Below are 9,895 nucleotides of genomic sequence, written 5' to 3'. Positions count from 1 at the left end.
GTTCCGTATAAGGTACCACATATATATAGCTATCCTAATTAGAACATATATATATAGAAAACGACAAAAACAGCTAGCAACTTTTAGCTAACAGAATTTCCCGCCAAAAATAACCAATTTGCTACTGTAATTATTTTCCAACTGTAACACAAATCATTGTATCAACAACCACTAAAAAGATTTTTTCCAAAAACATATACAGTACTATAATGAGGTTAACACATACAACAAATTTTAATAACTTTAGTGAACCATAAAATCACTTTAATTTATTTTTTTGTAGCAACTAAAAACAGTACTTTTTTTTGGTGCAACTTCTGAAACCATTGATAGTAAGCAAAGTGTTTTAAGAGGCTGCTAGGCAAAGACAGCTGCAGGATCATCTTCATCTTGCAGAGTGTTGGTGGGCGCAATGTAGGCTAATAGGGCAGTCAAACCGTGTCGAAAGCGGAGAACACTATTATAAACAAAGTTATGAAAGAAAGAAGGCCAAAGAGAGAGCATGAGAAGGCAGGGGTAGAGGTATGGAAACACAAGGGTTGGGCAGAGGAGCGAGAATACTAGTGCACCCATCAGAAGAAACGACCATCCGTCTCGATAATCGATTCGTAAGAGTATGTAAAGGACACTATCAAATTCTTCAGGCACTGTAAGGCACATTTGCAAAGAGACAGAGAGGAAAATAAGCAATATCACAAAAATCAGTAAAAGGGTTAAAAGGGGATTTTTTTGGTACGTTGTATTGATATGATTAGAGAAAAATAGGCTGAAATAAGGCCTTAGGAAACAATTTATGACAAATAAAAGAATCCATCTTATGTCATAGAAGTAGAAGAAAGATACTTGTGTAGGCGATTGTAAATGAGTGGTTAAGGGGAGTACATTGAAGGATTGACAGCGGCGAAGAAGGTAATGCCAAAGAGTGAGTAGGAAGAATAGTACAAGGTAAATGTAGGAAAAAATAAAAGCAGGACATAGTAGAGAGAATATGAAGGAACAAGTTAAAGGAAAAGACCATCCGTCGTGATGATTAACTAGTAAACGGATGAAAATACAACCATCAGCTTCGAGAATAATGCATATTTTCAAAGAAGTTGATAGATAAAAGAGTAACACCAAAGAAAGCACGGTAGCTTTTAGGAGGCTCGGGGGTGAGGCCGTAGTAGTAGTGGTAGTGTCATCTGCAAAGAAAAGATAGAATTCTTGTGACTGACATAATATCATACCATCTTCAGTGTGAAAATTAAAGTTGGGAGAGATGCCAAAGTAGAATTTATATTTATATATCTAGATATAATACATACAAGTATAGTGTAACAACAATAACATGTATGATGCTTATTTCAGACCTTATATTAAATTATAATTACCTTCCCCACCTTTTCTTGCTTCCATATGCTGACACCCAAACACACCATATATAATTCTTTCAACCTTACTATTTTTTCCCATCATTTTTAATTATTTTGGGGGTCCATTTCTTTCTTTTTGTTTTTCTTGGAAATATTCGAGCTGTTGGAATTTAATTCAATGACCATAACATCCAAATTCTGTTCTAGCTTAGAAATATAACCAATAGCTAGGGTTTAAAAAAAACTAATAGTAAAACCAAGTGATAAGTTTAGATAAGATAAGTTCAAAACTGATACTATCTCTGTTTCTTATTATTTACAATAAAGGAATATTTTATATCTCACAAATAATACCCTTTGTTGCAAATAATAAGAAACGGAAGTAGTAAGATAATAAGAAAATATAAGATAAATGAATTCTAGTGATGAAGAGATTACTTCATTCATTCGTCTCATTTTACTTGTCATATTTTGAAAAAAAAAAAAAAAAAAAAAAAAAAAAACTTACAAGAATTAATCGGTCAAACACAAATTCTTATATGTGGCTGGTCACACCATATGGCCGCCAACAATCATAGGAGTTACTTCATTAGTGTTAAAGGGGTTACCCAATCAGTGTTCAGGGGTTACTTTGTCAGTATTATAGGAGTTACTTTGTCAGTATTATAGGGGTTACTCAATCAGTATTACAAGGGTTACTCAATCAGTTTTTTAGGGATTATTTTGTTCTTTTACAAGCAACCACACGGTGTGGCTAGCCGCATACAAGACACGTTGTCTATCAAATGAGGAGTTACTTCATTAGTGTTAAAGGGGTTACCCAATCAGTGTTCAAGGGTTACTTTGTTGGTATTATAGGGGTTACTTTGTCAATATTATAGGGGTTACTCAATCAGTGTTACAAGGGTTACTCGATCAGTTTTTTTAGGGATTACTTTGTTCTTTTACAAGCAACCACACGGTGTGGCTAGCCGCATACAAGACGCGTTATCTATCAAATGAGGAGTTACTTCATTAGTGTTAAAGGGGTTACCCAATCAGTGTTCAGGGGTTACTTTGTTGGTATTATAGGGGTTACTTTGTCAGTATTATAGGGGTTACTCAATCAGTGTTACAAGGGTTACTCGATCAGTTTTTTAGGGATTTTGTTCTTTTACAAGCAACCACACGGTGTGGCTAGCCGCATACAAGACGCGCTGTCTATCAAATGAGGCAATTAAGTGAGATGGAAGGAGTATGCTTGAGAGTATGTAAATATAACTTACAAGTAGAGCTGGCAACCTATATCCCAACCGATAACTCGACTTGAACTTAGTGGTAGAAATCCGAATCCAAATTGATGATCTCAATTGTTTATTTATGTTTTTCAATGCTCTATTTTATTTTAATTTTTAGTAAAAATATATTTAGTTATGTATTAGTAATTTAAAATTACGAAGAATATAGTTTGAAATCATACATCAAGATGAATTGTAAAGATTTCTCATGATAATGATTTATCTTATATGTCGAAAGAGTGATTATCATGCATGTATTTGCATCATTATATAAGCTAACAAACACTAAAATTTATTTCAATCTACACGTTGGAAATTGAAATTTGGTTTCATCATGCAATAGAATTCCTAATATCTGCTTTTAATATAATACAAAATAGGAGTAATATATATTGTATTATTGTGAATGTAGTATGTTGGAAGATTTAATGTTTCTGTTACAATGTGAATAATTAACTCGTATAAGTATCTTTCTTTTCGCGCATGTGTGAGCAACTGAGCACAAAAGAAGGGCAAACTAACATGATATTCAAGATTACAATGTACACTTATTAAGCAAAGACTTTTTTGAGTAATTGAATATGACAATTTTTTTTCTCTAGATTTACATGAAACTTTTCACTTCTTTTTAAACTTAGTCTTGCCGTGACTCAAGAAAAGATTAGAAGAATAACTCGAATAATTAAGCTAAAGATATCATATTATATGCCGAAGTATGATATATGCTATTAAAATGGTATTATCATAGTCCAAACTAATTAAAAACTTTCAACTATTTCTGACAATTACCTTATTGAAAGGGGATTAATTATTGGGTTAATACATATAGTAATATACTTATTAGAATTATTACTTACGTCTCTACCGCCAGCTCATATAATAAGATCCCTCCCTTCAAAGATGATGTATAGTTTGGAAAAACATGTTGCTTACTTCGCATAAAGGCAACCCAAGAATAGGTTAGATGGTCAATACTATATCTATGATAAGAAGATGGTATCACATTTTTACACTAGAAATAAATTAAAGATGAGAACTATTTTTCGACCGGTCAAAAAAAGAATTAATTTTTTTAGTAGTATATGAGTGCAATGCAACTTATATCGACGTAGAAAAATAAGCTATAATATACTATTCTGTGTCATATACCTTATGTGCTGTATATCTTTAGAGAGTTTAATTAAAGGGCGGTTCTTAAAGTACGTTGAAAATATTTTTTAGTAATTGGATGGTCCAATTATCAAAATCAAAGTTATTAGAGTAAGAGATCGATTGTATTTCTAAACTCAACCTAAGGCCTTTGTAACTTCTAATTTATTTTTCTTTTTGGAAAGTCTAAAAATCAGAGTATATTTCTTCTATTTCAGTGTAATAAGAAAATTTCCATCATTTATGTATGCATTCCATTTCTACCCGTCTTGTCTTTCTCTATCCATTGTCACCACTTCTTTTTTTCCGCCTTTATATATATCCACTATTCTTATTACTTCGTGCAAATTGTAAATGTAAAGCTTTATCAAGGAAACACATAAAACACTTCAATTCAATTTAGTTCCCATTTCGATGAACAAATTATTTCATATAGAAACTTCCTAAAGTCAAGTTGTATGCAACTTGAATGGACATCAATACATGCATCATCTACTTTTAAAATAGAGACATCTTTTTAGAACTATATAATAAGTGGTGATGTATATTGCAAGTTCACCATATACTTATTAGTTTAAATCCAATTTTCAATCCTTCTTTTTTTATTAGGCCGGCACTTTATAATGGAAAATAAAGTTTATTCTAGCTAGTTAGATAATGTTTTGGATGAACAACCCAATAATGAATATATCATGGAGAAGACTAATAAACGGCTTAATCAATTTTTTTGTGAAGGTAATAGCTCACTAATTTTGTTTTGTTGACAATTTCCTAAGCACATCCTTGATTCTCCATTGTGTATATGCTAAGATAAGATATGATATGATAGTATATATTATTTAATTATTCAATTAGCTTAAACTTTACTAATTAAATGACATCAACACAAGATTAGTTGCCTTGCTTATAATTGCCAACCCTACTTTAATTTATTTTTAATTTTGACTTATAAATATAAATAAATAAATTAAACGTGTCCCAAACTTTGGTTCTTTATTCCTTTCCTTTGGATAGAAAAAAAGAAATAAGGTCCCATGAAGAAGTCAAAACCTAATAAAGCATCAAGTAATTCCCTTCTTTTTCTACTGTGAAAAATATAAGCATTGGTTGAGTATAGTAGTGCATTATTTTGTGGAGGGGCCTATAAAAGTGACAAATTAACCGACCAAAAAAGAAGGGAAAATAAAAGATAGGTAAAAATTAAATATATAAATAGCGGTGTAACGTTCGCTTAACTTGCTTTCTAGTGTGAGTAAATTAAAGGTTGCTAGAAAAGTTTGAAGGTAGTGGGTATATATGTGCAAAGAAGGTGATGGTGGAGATATGGAAGGAGGATGGTGCAATGTACTATCAGAAAGCAAGACAAAGGCTCATATACAAGTATACAACAACCAAAGAAAATAGAAAATAGTTACCGCATTTGTACTATCTTTAAAAAATATTATGGTCATACTATTAGTTTAAATTTATTGTGTGTGGCAATTAATTTTGAATTTTTGGATAAAATTTTGTGATCACTTATATTAGTTTAAATTACATTTTATAACAGCTAAATTCGAATTTCGAACAATGAAGGTAAAAATAGTAAACTACTCTTTGATGGGAAAATAGGAGGTAATAGATCAGATGATCTAGGATGATGCCCTAGAAATTGGATTTGATGTTACAGGACTTTGTGGCTTAATGGAGTGGGATTGGCATTTATTTAACTTGGATGGATTAAAATTAAAGAAATATACTGTACTAGAGTATCGAGTAAGATCCACAAAGAAAGAAAAAGCATTGCACTCCAAAAAAAAAAAAAAAAAAAAAAAAAAAGACGCAACTGATTTGATGAGTTCTGTCTCAAAACCAAGGACTTTGTGCCTAAATTAGTGACATCTCTTGGAAATGATGGCTCACTCTTTAAATGTCAAAATTATTCTACTTTTACCACATAAAGAGAGCATCAAAATTCACACAAATTAATTACTTATTGTTTCTAAATTCCAAGCTTTTGTGTCAAAGGATTGATCCGTCCATTCCAAACCTGCATACACCGTACATGAAAGATAAAATAAATAAAGGAAAATGCAATAATACACACTAGAAAATTGTAAAAATTTAGGAAATCATAAAAATATAAACACTAATTACACTGATTTACGCGTATATTTGTCATGAATTTCTAATTTTATACAATTTTCAAGAGTGTATTTAATGCTTATATATAACCCAAGGGCTACATATAACATTACCCATAACTAAATACTCACTTTGTCCTCATTTTTTTGCACCAATGCAAATAAATGGGTCAAAATTTTAAAAATTTTGACCATAAATCCCATTAATCAATAAAAGATAATATAGTCATGTGGGGTATTGTTAGATTCGTCTCTTTATATATTTTATTTGTATAGTTTATTAATATTAAGTTTTTATAATTTTTATCGTGAAAAGTCAGTCAAATGGAGCAAAAAAAATAGAGATAGAGGGAGTAAATAAATTTATATAATATAAGTGAATGAAAAAGGGCGAAGGAGTAGAATAGAGTTTAAATTGTGGAATGCTTAACCCCTTTCATTTATTTTCCTTTTTTAAATAACTTGAAAAGAAATTTAGGCAATTGAAAAATTTCAATAATTTGTAATACTTCTCCGTTTACTTCACCTTATTTTTGCTGAAATAAAATTATTTTTACTGAACTGAAATTATTTTTGCTGAACTTAAATTATTTTTACTGAACTTAAATTATTTTTACTGAACTTAAATTAATTTTACTGAACTGAAATTATTTTTACTGAACTGAAATTATTTTTACCGATTTTCTATTTTATTTCTTCTTTATAGTTACTGAATTTTGCTGACCTGAACTTATTTTTACTTAACTTAAATTATTTTTACTTAATATTATTTTTTTAAGGTGAAGTGAACAGGGTCTTATTGTGAAGATGCAACAATTATTTACAATTAATTAATTGACTAACTTACAAAAATTTAACATTAATAACTTAATAAGGAAAAATATTAAACAAATATTTTAAGGGTATATATGTCTACACAATTACACAATGTTCTTAAAAGTTCAAAAAACAAAAAGGAAAATTAACATTAATGAGAGCAAATTAATAAACAATTTAGAGGATATAGTTATCCAAAAGTTATTCATAAGAGTTATTTCAAGCAAACTTTTTAAAAGGTAGGGAATTAGGGATAAATGTCTATCACACTATTGTTAAAAGTTTAAAAAACAAAAAAGACAAGTAGCATTAATAAGGGCAAATAAGTAAATAAACAATTTAAAGAGTATAATTATTTTGTTCAAATACAATTAAAATAAGTAAGGGCGTGTTTGGCATCAATTTTGGTTTTCAGTTTCCTTTTTTTTAAAACCAAAAACAGGAAACAAGAAACAAGAAACAAGAAAAAGGTGTTTCCACTTTTCTGTTGTCAGTTTTCAAAATTATCATAATTTTAATAAGTTATATAATTTTTGATTCATTATGGGACACATGTCATATACTTTTAGAAAACAAAAATCTAAAAAACAGAAAACCACAGCAATGCCAAACGAACCCTAAATAAATAATTTAAAGAGTATAATTATCCTGTTCAAATACAATTAATAAGAGTTATCTTAAACAAATGAAAGAAGATTCATTCACTGTAACTATATTACAAGGTTTTATACCCAAGTCATTTAATGCAACATTATCCTTTTCTGCGTAGAAAAATATATAATATAATCATTCCGTTGAAAATGTACGCACGAGTTGATCCCAATAATGTATGAAGTGTGGCTTTAAGAATACTTTCAAACAATTATTCAGTTATTCTAGATAAATTAGCTAGATTATATCGATTATTGTGTTTTGACTCCAACACTAGACCGCTAGCTGTTAGAGTCGTGGGGAAACATTAGTTAGAAATTTCTCCAAAGTAGTGGGTGTCATACTGTCATGTATCGTTGTAAATGTAAATAAATACTCCCTCCGTTTTAAAATACTTGATCCATTTCTCTTTGACACATATGTCGATACTAATCTTTGATCACTATTATTTTTAATTATCAATAGGTATAACTTTTAACAATTGAAAATTAATAATCTATTTATTGAGATGATTCCAACAAGTACCCACACGACTATTTTTTTTTTTTTATGTATAAATCACAAACATTAGTCAAAGTAGGATAAATGAATAGTGCAAAAAATAGAAATGGAGCAAGTATTTAAATACATTAGCTTTATGTGTACATGATACCATGAATAGGATGATCATGGAGTTGAAGGATATTTTGTCCCCTATCTCCCTTAAAAGTGACCTAGGTTCGATCCTTACCCCACCGCTCCTGTGATATAGGAGGGGCATCCTCGTATCGAGTAAAGAATTGAAGTATGGGTGCATTAGTTAATTAAAATTTAAACATAAATACTTAAGATATAGCTTATACTCCGTACTTGGTATGATATTGTGTGAAAATAGTATAGTGCACCCTGGTGCACCCGGAAAGAACATTAGACATATTTTAAAGAACATGGGCAAAAAAAAGAACATGGGCAATAAAAAAAGAACATACCTATGTTTGACAAAAGAACATGTTTGTGTTTGACAAGAACATGACATTACAAAGAACATAAAGTCTTTACAAAAAGAACATATTATTTTTCATGGTTATTTAGATGTTGAACGTGTTTGAAAAATGACATTATATTTGACAAAAAAGAACATGTTCGTGTTTGACAAAGATGTAGGTGATCATTGGGTGGGCCGGGCCAAGGTTAAAAAATCAGCTCACCTCTCGGGTCGGGCCAAATTTTTGGCCGAAGTTTTTGTGCCCAAAATTGTCCGGCCGTGCGTGCTTTTCGGGTCGAGTAAAAAAATCAACTAAAATGCATTCCCAAACCCGCCCAAAAAATTAACTTTAAGGGCCGGGTCCGACCCAATTTTGGGGGCGAAAAAAATTCTGCCCAAAACCCGTGCAAAATCGGGTCGGGTCGTTCTAACTTTGATCACCTCTAGCCAAAGAACATAAAGTCTTTACAAAAAGAACATGATAATACATTAAAGAACATGTTCTTTTTTCTAGTTACTCGAGTGATTGGTTGGTTTTTTTTTTTTTTTTTTTTTTTTTTTTTTTTTAATGTACATGCATTAAAGGATATATTGTATAATATAAAGAACATATAGTTCAAACTCAAAGAACATAATCATCAAACTTAAAGAACATATTATGCTCATGTTCTTTATAAATATATATAATATTCTTTTTTGCCCATGTTCTTTTAAATATACCTTATGTTCTTTCCGGATGCACCATGGTGCACCCAGGTGCACCAACCATACATTAGATATTGTGTATCTTTGTTATAAGCTAAACAAAAAGTAAATATGAGCTGTGATTTACTATTAATTGCACGCCCATTTGAGTTCAAAAAGAAAATATGGGCTGATTTAGTAGGACATCATTAGATTATATGAGTTCAAAAAAGTTAATTATGAGCTGATTTAGAAAATATTGACTGTAAAATTCGTGGATCTTGTCAAGGTGCATGGATTAGAAATAAAATCATGAGAGTCTCTTGTGGGACTTTAGAATCCGTTAATATCAATTTGGATCAATAAACATCCAAGTACCTTGACTTTGATCGCTTTGTCGCACGAAAAATGTTGATTAAGTTCTTCTTTCATTATTTTATTTCTAATCCATGCACCTCTTTAATCTTTATTCCATTGTTCGCTTTTTTTCACAATTCTAGTACGGAGTACTCATATGAAAATTTAGCAACTTTTTATTGAGATTTTTTGTTTGTTCATAACCGAACAAGATTGTCCTCTATAGTCATAATCTCATAATCTCGTGTCCTTTATTACACGGTAAAAGAATGCCAAAAAAAAAACGAAAAAATTGTGTTAGAATCACGTCACTCGCAATCTAATACTACCTCCGTTAACTTTTAGTTGCAACTTTGGGCTATTATTTGTGCAGCTCGTCTTGTGTGCGGGCGATCACACCGTAAGACCACTTAAAGTAACCCCTACAACATTGATTAAGTAACCCCTATAATACTGACCGAGTAACTCTATAACAATGATAAAGTAACCCCTTTAACATTGATCAAGTAACCCCATTACACT

This window comes from Chenopodium quinoa, unplaced genomic scaffold, assembly GCF_001683475.1.
Source record: "Chenopodium quinoa cultivar QQ74 unplaced genomic scaffold, ASM168347v1, whole genome shotgun sequence".
Taxonomy (NCBI): Eukaryota; Viridiplantae; Streptophyta; class Magnoliopsida; order Caryophyllales; family Amaranthaceae; genus Chenopodium; species Chenopodium quinoa.
The sequence above is the reverse complement of the archived record's forward strand: the minus strand, read 5'-3'. Positions refer to the sequence as shown.